Genomic DNA, 11077 nt, shown 5'->3' with positions numbered 1-11077 from the left:
TCCTTGTACCCAAAAAGAACACTGAAATACTAAGAATGTGCATCGATTACTCAGGCTTGAACAAGCATTGTCCGAAGGATCCGTTCCCCTTGCCGCGCATTGACCAAGTCATTGATTCGACGGCGGGGGCGGAACTTCTGTGTTTTCTTGATGCGTATTCCGGGTATCATCAGATCCGGATGAAGGAGTCCGACCAAAAGGCGACTTCATTCATTACCCCGTTTGGTACTTACTGCTATGTTACTATGCCTTTTGGCTTGAAAAACGCAGGTGCCACCTACCAACGTACGATGCAGCGGTGCCTGAAGGACCAAATTGGCCGGAACGTGCACGCTTACGTCGACGACATCGCGGTCATGACCCGGAAAGGATCCGACTTGATCAGCGACCTCACAGAAACCTTCGACAACCTCCGCAGGTACAAGATGATGTTGAATCCGCTGAAGTGCGTCTTTGGCGTGCCAGTAGGAAAACTCCTTGGCTTCATAGTCTCTCACGGAGGCATTGAGGTTAACCCGGAAAAAATCAAGGCAATCCTGTGTATCAAACGGCCAACTTGTCTTAAAGATGTGCAACGACTAACCGGTTGCGTCGCGGCAATCGATAGGTTTGTTAGCCGTCTTGGCGAGAAAGCGCTACCTTTGTACAAGCTGCTGAAGAAAACAGACAAATTCGTCTGGGACGACGCAGCCGACGCAGCTCTTCGGGGGTTAAAGGAAATACTCACCTCCCCACCTATCTTGGCAGCCCCAGCAGAGTCAGAGCCAATGCTCCTTTATCTAGCAGCCACCAACAAAGTCATCAGCCTCGTCATCGTGGTGGAGCGAAAGGAAGAAGGTCATGAATATGACGTCCAAAGACCTGTCTATTACATTAGCGAGGTACTGACGGAGTCAAAGCAAATATACCCTCACTTTCAGAAGCTAGCTTATGGAGTGTTCCTAGGCAGCCGGAAGCTGAGACATTACTTCCAAGAGCACCCAGTAACAGTTGTGAGCAAGGCTCCGCTGTCAACAATTCTCAACAACGCTGACGCAACAGGGCGTACGGCTAAATGGGGCATCGAATTATCCGCCTTCGACATCGCTTACAAGCCTAGGACTGCGGTTAAATCCCAAGTCTTGGCAGATTTCGTCGCAGATTGGACAGAAGCTCCGGATGCAAGTCTGGAGCCGGAACCAGAAACATGGGTCATGCACTTCGATGGATCCAAGCAGCATCAAGGCTCAGGAGCCGGAGTCACCCTGAAGTCCCCTACCGGAGAAGAACTGCAGTATGTTCTGCAGATCCACTTCGAAGCTACAAATAATATGGCGGAATACGAGGCTCTACTACACGGTCTGCGCATCGCTAAGGAAATCGGGATCAAGCACATTATATGCTGTGGAGATTCCGACCTGGTGGCACAACAAGTAGCCGGAACCTGGAACGCCAGAAACTCCGTCATGGCGGCCTACAGAGACGAAGTTGACGAGATCGCCAAATGCTTCCTCGGATACGAAGTCAAGTACGTCAGGAGAGACGATAACACAGTGGCAGACATGCTATCCAAGCTCGGATCCGGCAGGAAGCCAATTCCGCCGGGAATTTTCCTGGAGCACCTGCGGATACCCTCAGTTAAGGGCGCTAACTCGGAAAACCCAGAGGTGGCAGTATCTCCGGCAAAGGAAGTGATGGTTATCATTCCAGCTTGGACCCAGCCTTTCCTGGACTACCTCATCGATCAGAAGTTGCCTGAGGACGAGGTCTTTGCGCGACAGATCGTCAGACGAGCAAGATCCTACATAATTGTTGATGGACAACTCTACAAACGAAGTGCAACAGGGGTATTTCTCAAATGCGTCTCCAATCAAGATGGCATTGAAATCCTCAGAGAGATCCATGCAGGGGACTGCGGGCATCATGCCGCCTCCAGGTCACTCGTTGCAAAAGCTTTTCGGCTAGGTTTTTACTGGCTCATAGCTAAAGAAGATGCTGACAAAACAGTCAAGACCTGCCGAGGTTGTCAGTACTACGCTACTCAACCAAACGCTCCAGCCCAAGAGCTGAAGACCATACCTATCACCTGGCCATTTGCGGTCTAAGGCTCGATATGGTTGGTAAGTTAAAAAGATCATCTCCTGGCGGTCTTGAATACCTTCTGGTCGCTGTTGACAAATTCAGCAAGTGGATCGAGGCAAAGCCAGTGAGGAAAGCCGATGGTGCTACGGCACTAAAATTTGTCTGCAGCCTCGTGATGCGATTCGGCATCCCACACAGCATAATCACAGACAATGGCACAAACTTCGCACAGGGAGAATTGAAGGATTACTGTGAGACAGTAGGGATTCGACTGGACCTTGCATCTGTGGCTCATCCACAGTCAAATGGTCAGGTTGAAAGGGCTAACGGCCTAATATTATCAGGAATTAAACCGCGCCTTGAAGAACCGCTGCGACGAGCAGCTGGAGCTTGGGCTGACGAGTTGGAAGCTGTTTTGTGGAGTTTATGAACTACCCCTAACAGATCAACAGGGTTTACCCCATTTTTCCTGGTATACGGATCCGAAGCCGTGCTTCCCTCCGACATCATCCACGATTCACCGCGAGTTTCCGCCTACAATGAAGAAACAGTTGACGAGGCCAGACAGCTATCTGTGTACCTGATCGAGGAAGCTCGGAACTTAGCTGACCAGCGCTCCGCCATCTACCAGCAGAAGCTCCGACGCTATCACAGTCGTCGAGTTCGGAATCGCTCCTTCATGGCAGGAGACCTGGTCCTCCGCCTTCGACAGGTGAAAGACCATAAGCTGCAATCTCCGTGGGAAGGACCCTTCGTCGTTAGCAAAGTGCTTCATAACGGGTCGTACTACCTTGTTGATTTCCGTGAGCTGAAGGATAGACCTGCTAATTGGCACCGGAAACGCAAGCGTGAGGATCCGGATGACATCTACGACGAGACAGATCGCCCTTGGAACATCGCACAACTACGTCCTTTCTACACTTAGCATATTTTTTCCGAGTTACAAACTCTGTAATAGTTACACATGATCAATGAAATAAAGCTTATGGTTCACTCTTTGAGTCTTTTACCTCCTTTACTTGTTCATTTTAGATCGTGTATGTTTTTCCGACTAAAACCGCAGAGCTGGATGTTTCCGCCTAGGCGTGTATGAAAGTTGTGATTTTCAAAATCGTCCTTTAGGACGTAAGCATAAGTTTTCTGGTGGAAATTTTTTTCGTTGCGAACTCGTGGATTCCTGGTAGCGACTTCCGGCACCTAGGCTGGGGGCTTGTTTCCGCGGTTATGGACGGACGCCATTGGGTTTCGTCACCACAGGCGAGTGTTTCCGGCCAAAGGTTTTCCGGCTCGTGGAAGGTCAAACGAGCAAGCCGGAAAATTAACAAACCAGCACTTGCTTTTAACAAACGAAACATGCAAATAATTCTAACGGATAGCAGGATAAGTTTTCCACCCACGCATAATTGTTTCGTCCCTAGATACTTAAGAATTAAAGTTATATTACAAACCCTCGCTGGGGCCAAAATGATGCATTGTTTTTTCCGCAGGACTAAGTTTTTACTTCTCCTTAACCGGAGAAGTTTCCACGTTGGCCTCAGCTCCCCCTGCGTCAGTCGGAGCTTCTTTCTCTGCGTCCTTGGCGGGTGAAGAGACATCTTCATCTTCTTCCTCTCCAGCTGCAGTCGGAGAAGCAGCGCCACCTTGGTTCTTGGAGCTTGTCCACGTATACTGGCTTCCGGATTGGGCGGGCCTGTTTTCCGCTTCGCGATCCTCCAAAAGCTCAGCTTCGAGAGGTTCGTCAGCAGGAAGAACCACCTTCTCATAAAATTCATCATGGCAGATCCTCCGAGCAATGCGTGTATCATAGCCGCTAACCGCGTCAAGCAGCGCTTTGACATCACATTCCCGAGGAACGCCAGAAGTCACCCGGTCCAGGTTTAAACTCGGATTATGCGCTAAGCACATAGCCAAGGACATGGCAGCTGCACCCCGTGCTGAAGAGGATTGCAGGTCCACAACCAGCTCCGGAAGCAAATCCATCCTCTTGATGAGCTTGCGCACATCGCAGGTTCGGCTTTTCTTCATGTTGAGGTTGTGACAGATTTTCCTGGAGGCGGAGATGAGATCCTTGCAGTCTTCTCCGGCCAGCTGAAGCAGGTCATCGCGCGGGAACTGGCTCCGACGTTCCTCATCATATCCGAGTGGATCTAGAAAATGCAAACTTTGTTAAATACAACAAGTTACACATATGTTGTCGTATAAGTTTCGAGGACGTACCCATGACGTCGGAGTTGAGCAGGTCCCAGCAGCTCTCTGTTGTTTCCATATACTTGCGAAGACCTCCAATTTCTCTTTGCTGCTTCTGGATGATGTCGCTGTCAGTTTGTCTTTTCAGCTCAAACTCACCAGTTTTTCGAGCAAACTCCGAGTTCTTCTCAGAAATTTTCTGTTCTGCCTCTGCGAGTTTTGCTTCAAGATTCTTCTGTGAAGCACGTAGAGTCTCGAACTTGGAGGAAGCTGCAGCGAGAGAAGTGGAGGCACCTGTTCATAGTTATATAAAGCATCAAGGTCGGAAAGTGCGGGACATAACCCAGAATCGTCAGATGATCGGAAACCAACCTTGAGCTTCTGAAAGTTGTTTCTTCAGATCCGCATTCTCCTCCTGAAAGTGCTGGATTTTCTCCGCCTGGCTGATGGTCACACTACGCTGCAGCGCAATGTTTTTGTGCAACTCGTAATGCAGGGCTTTTTGTTCCTGCAAACACAGTCAGAAATGGAGTGAGTTCCGCCATCATGGTTTAAGTCTTTCTAAAGCATTGTCGCTGGAAATTTTTTCCGCCATCATGCTTGGGGGCTACCACGACATTTCAAACTTTCCTTTCAGATTAAGTTCTCTAAAAGTATTCAGACGCTAACTGATAAAGTTTCCGCCTAAATACTTGGGGGCTACTGGGGAGTTACCTTTTGCTTGCAAACAAGCTTGTCGAAGAATTCGCCAATGTTTTTCTTGACGTCCTGGATCTCCGATGTTTCAACGTCCAGTTTGCCCCAGGCATTGTTTAGCATAGCATTGAGCAAATCTTGCTCCAGCTCCCACTTCTCTGCCTCCGTTAGTTTGTTAAAAAACTTCGTGGCATAGGCTTTCGGGGTAGAAGTAAGATCAGCCGGATCTCCAAAGTTTTTGGGGAAAACGACCATATCACCTGTGGTGGCTTCAGCTTTGCCAGAGGAATTAACTTCTGCCTCCCCCTGATTACGTCTTTCAGTTTCGTCGTTGATGGGACCCTTGCCGCCGGAACCATCTCCGCTCACTCTGTCGCTGCTAACCGGAATTACTTCCGGTGGAGTGGGTGCGGCAGGAGTTGGAGACTGGTCCGCGGGAGGAGGAGAAGGCTGCAGGGGGGCTTGTGGAGCGCTCGGCGGAGCTGGCGTCGAAGGACCAACGGCGGGAGATTTCTTCTGCATATACTTAGTGATATGCTCCTGAACATTGGTCCGCGCGGTGGTAGGGTTCGGATTCCTGTGAGCAAGTAAAAGGAAAGTATACATAACACAGCTTACCAAGATAAACAACGCATGTTACTCGGAAGCTTACGCTGCGCCCGGAATGTTGGGACGTGAGGGTCTCCCTGCTGTCGAAAGCATCTTCAGGCGCTGGCGCTCCGCCTTCCTGGAGTCAAGCGGAGGTGGTTTGACCACCCTGGGTTTCTTGGCGGAAGCCTCGCCGCTGCCTCCGGCGTCGGAGCCAGAGACTTTGGCGCGGGGACGCGTTGAAGGTCGAGGAGCAGCCTTTCGGGGCACTCGTTCTTCTTCCTCCTCAGGGTCTTCCGGATCCTCTTCCACCGAGTCATCGCTAACGGGAACTCGGAGTATGGTGCGTAGGTTTTCTTCCGCCAAAGAGTCAAGCTGCGAAAAGGGTGAGCAGAACAAGTTAAACACTTAGAAAATTGTGAAGGGATAAAGGAATGCGAAGGATTAAGTGCTTACCGGAGGACATTTGTCGTGTGTGCTAATATCCTTAATCAGTTCCGGGACCTGTTGGCCCCTAGGAATTTTCACCAACGTCTTGAACCTTCTCTTGAGGGAGTCGGCCGGAAGATCGTGGCGAGTGACTCGGAGGAGATCGTCCGCCCCAGTGTAAGCGCACATCAGGCGTGCGTTGTAGCGCAGGGGCTGGATCCTCCGGGTAAACCAGCTGAGGGTGAGCTGGGCCCCGGTCAGTCCATCATGAACTAACCAGGAAATCCTCCGCGCGGCCTTCTCCAGTATGGGTGTTTGGGCAAGCGTGGGGATGAAGCTCCAGCTCGCCAATTCTTCCGGAGGCGTGTTGCTGAAGGGCGGGAGTCCATCGTGGACGTTCGGAACTGACGCGTTCTTCACATAAAACCATCCGGCGTTCCAAGTCACGGACGGATTCGTGGGAGTCGTGAGGAGGATACATCCGACCAGAGCGGAGCATGAACGTCATACTTCCGCAGTTTAACATGGCCTTGTCCTTCGTCTCTTTCTTCACCCGGAAAAAGAATTGCCATAGTTTGATGTCGGGTCGGATTCCGAGATGCCCCTCGCAAAGAGTTGCGAAGTTCGAGAGCAGGAGGTAGGAGTTGGGGCAGATGTTGTGGGGCTGGAGCCCGTACGTGTCGAGGACGGAGAGGAAGAACTCCGAGCAAGGGAGTGATAATCCGCGCTCGACCCACGCCTTTGTCATGACGCGTTCGTCCGCGTCGGGTTTGGGAATGTCGGAGTCGCGCGTGAAACTCCAATGCTCGGAGATCATGCCTTCGTTTTGAAGCTCCCGGAGCTCCGCGTCAGTTGTCTCGCAGGGCCACCATTGACCCCGCACCCCCTCACGGCTCCGGACCTTGGAAGCTTTCTTGTTTTCCACCTCTTGTACCTTGGCTGCCATTCTAGCTTGGCCTTGTAGCTCCTCTTCGAGCTCTTGGGCTGTTGGGATCCGGCCTAGTAAAGTACTGGAAGAGGCGGAGAACGGTTGAGCAAGCCTAACGTCGGAAACATATGGTGGTAGATACGCAATGGGATCCGGGCAAAATGGTTCCACGGCACTGGGATCCGGGCTACTCGGAGAACTACCAGTGCAGTGAGGAGAACCGTGAGACATGCTTCCGGCTGCACCCATGCGAGCTAAGTTGAGTATCCGGATCTACACTAAGTTTATCTTCTACGAGGCCGGCGCACGTACCGTTAATGGCGCGGTGGCTCGACGGAGCTCCGGTGGAGTCGAGGTCACCGGACTTGCAGGGAATCGCTTCGCGAGACCACAAATCGGCGGCGGGAAGGATTTCCCGTTCAACCGAGGGAATCTTGGCGCGAGGAGAGGCTTGAGCCGGCAGCGCGTGAAGCTCACCGTGGCAAAGTTCGCCGGAGATGAGATCTGTCGGGCGGCGCGGCGCGAGGAAGAAGACGACGTGGGTGAGAAGGTGAAAGAATGAGAAATTACCGCGGGCGAGGGTTATATATAGGCCACGCGCGGAGATTCGGGATTTGGATCCAATGGTGGAAACGGAACGGTCACACCGTTGGATGGATGACACGTGTCTTAGGTCAAGTGCGGTAAAACGACGTGGAGGTAACTTAACCATGCACTCCCGAGATTTCCGGCTAAAGATTTGCATCTGCGAAAATTTAGCGCGGGAAAAAAGGAAGGTGTGCGCGGGAAAAACGGAGTCTCCGTTGCAATACCTAATCTGAAGACGAAGGATTTCCGAATAGATGATACCGGAAACAAGTAAAGGTTTTCGAAGTTCTCCAAGATTCTCTTCGGATCCAAGCTGAATGATGAATCTCGGAAAACTTCGGGGGCTACTGTTGTGGGTATACTTTATGGGTATATCAACGACATGGCCTGGATCCGGCAAGCCCGGGTGGCCCACCGACGGTGATGGTGGCATGTGGCCATCGGGCGGCCCAGTTGCTGTTGATCGTGAAGGATGAAGTCCAGTCCAGGAACGAGGAGCCGGATCTTAACCGACCTACGAAGGAGGCCGGATCCGTAGAGGCCCATAAAGTATCCGGATCCAGCACGGCCTAGAAGGAAGGCGGATCCTTGACGTACACGGCAAGATATTGTACCGTAGTTAGGTAACTTGTATTCCGGCTAGGACTCTCCATGTAAACCCTAGATCCGTGCGCCTATATAAGCCGGATCCTGGGAGCCCTAGAGGCACAACCACAACTCATTGTAACGACGCGAAAGCGCCCAGATAATTCCAGACAAGCAGCAGTAGGCCCTGTCATCGTGCAGGTGTTCCGAAGCTGGGTAAATCGCGTACCACCGTCCCGTGTGCACTCCGCCCTATGGCCCCTACTTCTTCTCCCCCTCGTGAGGATCCCTCCTCCGAGGTACCGTCGATTAGGCAACGACAGGCGGTCCATGGAGGGTTGCCCGCTGTTCCTGGCCGCCGCGGTGGTCGGTCGGCTGGTCGCGGCTGACTTACCCCTCGATTGCCGCCGCGTACGGGCCGCCGTGCTGCGCCGCCCACCTCCCGGTGGTTCAGGTCAGCGGCCGGACCTGCGACCCACGGCCGAGATCCAGCAAGCAATCGGCGACGGCGAACTCGGGGCGGAGCATGAGTAGGCTGGCGACCTCGGGGCGGGGTAGACGCCGGCCGGGGACGGCGACCTCGAGGCGGAGCAAGTGTGGGCCGCGACGACCTCAAGGATCCGGCGAGCGACCGGCGACAACTACCTCGGGACGGACCAAGAGGGGGCCGGTGACCGTGGGAGGCGCCTGCCGGGGACGGCGACCTCAGGGCAGAGCAGGCACGGCCCGGTGGCGGTGACCTCAGGGCAGAGAAGGCACGGGCCGCCAGCGGCGTCCTCGGGCCGGAGCAGGCAGGGGCCGGCAGCTGAGAAGCGTTTGTGGACCAGCAAGCAAGGGAGGACCACGATCCGGAGGAAATCAGTGGCGGCCAGATCAAGAAGAAGCAAGAAATTCGTGGCCGAATCGATAAGCAACAAGCAAGGGACCTGCTCGAGAGATCGGGCAGGAGAGAGCAGCGGTCACCATCTAGCTACTCTCGCTTCTAGCACAGGCTATTGTCCTTCTCTTCTCACCACCAAAAGTCCAAGTCTGTAGCTTCATATTGATGTCTTCTTGGTCAGAAGGAGAAAAGGTTTGGCGGATCCCGGCTGCCTCCTGGCGGTTAAGCTGCGAACAAATCGACGCGAGTCGCAACTTCTCAAGGATCCGCCTCCCCTGTGTGGGTGAGTTCTCTGTCTGCTCATTCTCTTTCTCGAGCCATATGTGATAGAAGATCTCTGTTAGCTTTATTTTTTAGTTACATCTCATATCCTCTAGATATGTTCCCAGGTGATGATTATCTAGAGGAACATGTCAGGTAGAATCTTGAGATTGCCACCACCTACTTGTGGTTTCTTTCTACAAATTGGTCTACAAGTTATTGCTGAAAATCAATGCGGCATGTATGTAAAAATATCTATTGAGGATATTGTTTTCTACCCTACAAATGCACCAACATGTATGCTTATTTGCAAATCTTTTATGCAATTGAGCATATTCAAAGACCACCACCTATTGTATATGTTAACATTTTTCATAGGCATGCAAATCTTTTGAAAATCCTTCATATCAGTAGATCTCTTCGAATATGCTGAGTTTATTTCTCATTCAGATTTACGAGCTTTTACAACATGACTAGCTTTTATATGACTTCCTCAAGCGCCAGGAGCTAAAGTATTGTATGTAGTACAGATATGAGTCGATTCTCATATTACCACTTCATTATTGACACCTAATTTAATGACTTCCTTACATCTTTGGGCTATATTAGGGGTGAACAAGGAACATTATTATTTGGTCCACGTGCTTTTCGACATATCTTCCCAAATTCTCCCGTCTTCCCAGATTACTTAGTTTGCTCATTGCAGTAGAAAAGCTAACACAAAGAAAGACGATACTTGATGCTAAGAAGGTTGGTGTTGATTCTTGGTGAGGTAAGGAAGAATGCCTCCTTTTTTGTGGCAGACACATTTGACTCATGTTATTTCTATGGCAAAGATTCTTCAATCTGGCAATTCTTTGTTTTCTTATCTTCTAGGTTTAGAGTTGTACTTGTTTCTTGCACACAAACTATAGCATGTGAGGTGAGCTACCTTCTGGTAAATACATCATGATGTCTATCTGTCATTCTGGAGGTAGTATGATTTACTTTAAAAGTCAGTCTTCAAATATCGTTATGTTTGATCACACACATCACTATTTTGTCATGCACCTAAATCTTATATTCAACTAGATAACCGTTACTCTATAGTGAACTAACCTTTTGTTTCGTAAGTTTAATATGTCTGCCAGTTTGATTTAATGGAGATTGAGGACTGTGAAAATTATTTAGTTCTACTGTAACTTTGTGTTATCTAATTTTTTTTAAAATATATTTGGAGGATGTGTTTAAATCTCTGCCACTATGACATAGATGGAGTTTCAGGAATATGCTAATTCAGTTTTGTCGTAGTTGCATGTTATTCCTTTCAGCTGATCTCTTTGATGAGGGCAACAAAGAATTGATAAGGTTTTCTTGGAGCTTCGTTGTACTGGAATTTGTTCAATGCATGTGGATTTTTCTCAATTCTACAACCAAGGAAATCTCTGAAACATCAACCTAGCTATCCAGGCTGTGGGTTGGGTTCAAGTAGGCCACTGTGTTCAGCCGGCACTGCCCATCTTCTCCAGCTACTTTTTCCAAGGTTTTGCTTTCACTGAGCAGGAGTGCAGGGCAGGTGTTCTCTTGAAAGTTTCAAATATTCATTAAATCTGATGTTGTTTGCACTGCGCTGGTCGAGCTTGCATCAGATTGGGACACATCAACTACACCCACGAAAGGGGAAGAAAAGAGGGATCCACGCAATCTGATGTTGTTTGCACTGCGCTGGTCGAGCTTGCATCAGATTGGGACGGCCGGTCAAGGTCACTTCAGCTCAGGACCTCGTCGGACGCCACCACTGGCTCAATCACATACGTGCGCGTGCTAGCTAGCGGTCTTGATTGTCGATGCAGCCCGCAACCTCCGGCGAGCCGCACGGAGATGGCCGATGCGAC

Source organism: Lolium perenne, chromosome 3, assembly GCF_019359855.2.
Source record: "Lolium perenne isolate Kyuss_39 chromosome 3, Kyuss_2.0, whole genome shotgun sequence".
Lineage (NCBI taxonomy): Eukaryota > Viridiplantae > Streptophyta > Magnoliopsida > Poales > Poaceae > Lolium > Lolium perenne.
Note: the sequence above shows the minus strand (reverse complement) of the source record.